A 2,258-nucleotide genomic window follows, 5' to 3' on the forward strand; every position below is an offset into this window, starting at 1 on the left:
GCGTTACATTTATCCCTCTGGTCAAATAACCCTATAATCTCTCTGCACTATGATCTCCAATACTGTACATCCTCTCTCACAACACTATACGCATGATACAGTACCATATGTGGTTCTTCGACCTATCCCACTGACTCCTGGGATGGAACCCTAGATATCCCAGCAACACCCTGCTGAGGTAATCCTAACTGTAATCCCACATCATGCTCATTCATCCTCCCGATCGGGGCCACCTGGAACACCTCTGGAACCGAAGCATATACTGGCATCGGAGGTAGTACTGCGGCCGGTGGAAACTCTGCCTCAACCTCAGGTATAAAATGATACTCTATAGGTAAACGAGGTGGTATCAACGGCTCAAAGAACTCCATGAGGTCAAACATCTCAGAATCTGGAAACTGCTCAAGAGCTGGTGGTGCTGGCTCATGTGGTAATACTAGTAGAGGTATCTGTGCTGGAATATCAACTAATACTGGTGGTATCACTGGTGCAACTGGCCCGGTAACTGTCCTCTCAGAAGATGCTGATGATGTTATCTGATAATATAAAAAAGAAAGAAAAAGGGTCACTCAGCATTCCTAAAACTTATAAATTCCTAATCTAGAACTATCTACATCATAACCTTCCTATTTCTATCTTATGTATTCTTCCTATCTTATCTTAATCCTAATGTTCTTGTTTCGGGGACCAAAACTTACAGCTCTGATACCAAACCTGTAACGCCCTCCAAATCCGGGGTCTAAATCTGGGGGTTACTAGCTAATCACAAAATTAGTACAAACCTGTATAACAATTAAGCAGATGCATATCTAACCCCTTTAATACTAACCAAGATCTTTTTAGGTTGAGGTATGAAAACAAGAACAACATACTAACTTTTATTACAAACCAAATTTAAAATCTTATAGAACTCTCTTTATTACAAACCATTATCTAGACAAGTTTTAAAATAAATTCATTTTATTCAAACACACACCACACTTATCTATAGTACACGTACTCAGGTAGCTCAAAGCTCTCTTCCTGGATTGGGATCAACACTTTTGGTATTAGAGGATCCCGCTGCTTGACTTGTTTCTTTACCACGCGAGTCCGGATAGGTTTCATTTTCTTTTTTAACTGAAAACAATAAGGTGAATAACAACAAAAATGGGTGAGCCAAAATTTTCTCAACAAGTCCACAATATATAAACAGTGTTATAAGAAAACTAAATGTACCAGTAATCTGATTATATCGGTAACTGTGTATTTCTGTGAGAGGAAACGAAGGCCACTATCGCCAAGTAACAATAAACTAGATTGGACACAAGTTTGCACTTATATCCTGCTGATCAGTTAGGATACAGTGCAGATCCATACCTCAATGTATAGATCCATTCGGGTACCCAGGCTCTACAGCCCAACACAAGAATCCGGTTAATTCTCGGTCCATAGGATCAAGTGTATACCTGATCCTAACCATCACCATCCAGTCCATAGATGAGCAACCGGAACAATCGATATGCTTTGATGTATCCCAAAATCGGAATATATCAAGATATATGTATATATATATAAACTATTAGAATATGAATAGAGAGTTCAATGAATTTGGAGAAATCAGGAATCGAAAGGAAATGTGAACCAAGTGTTAGGAATATGTTGTGAACTTGATGATAAGTTGAACAAAATACCTTAGCAGATTTAACTTAGTGTTTTTATAGCTCTCGACGGATGTCTACAATAGTCCCGACGGATGAACTTGATAGTCCTGACAATCATAATTCAACAGAGCAGTTGACAGTGATAACACAGTCACATGCGTCGGGTGTTTGCAAATGGAATGTGGCAGCCTAATTGCAGGATTTAGAGAACAAAGAAGCATTACCATTTCCATGCAATTATGAAGATATTCAAAGATGCTGGATAAAGTAATGAAGTAGCATGAAATTAGGTGCCAAACAATTTTTGTTTTACTTGTTTGTCTTTTTATCATGTAACTTGGTAGTATATAAACCAAGTATAGCAAGTAAAAAAAATTAACCAAGTAAGCATTATTTTTTTCAGAGAGATAGATAAAGCTGTATCTGTTAAGCATCTCCCTTTAATTCTGTAAGTTCACTTGTAAGCAGTTGTGTGCTACTCAAGAATCACATAGTTCTCATCTTTATATATATATCTGGTGGATAAGTTCAAATCCACCCGAAAGTTTTAAAGCCTCGTGTTTTATTTCTTTGTGTTTTTTACTTCTATTTAATTTTCATTTCGCACTTATTGCA

The sequence above is a fragment of the Apium graveolens genome, chromosome 6 (assembly GCF_009905375.1).
Source record: "Apium graveolens cultivar Ventura chromosome 6, ASM990537v1, whole genome shotgun sequence".
Classification (NCBI taxonomy): domain Eukaryota; kingdom Viridiplantae; phylum Streptophyta; class Magnoliopsida; order Apiales; family Apiaceae; genus Apium; species Apium graveolens.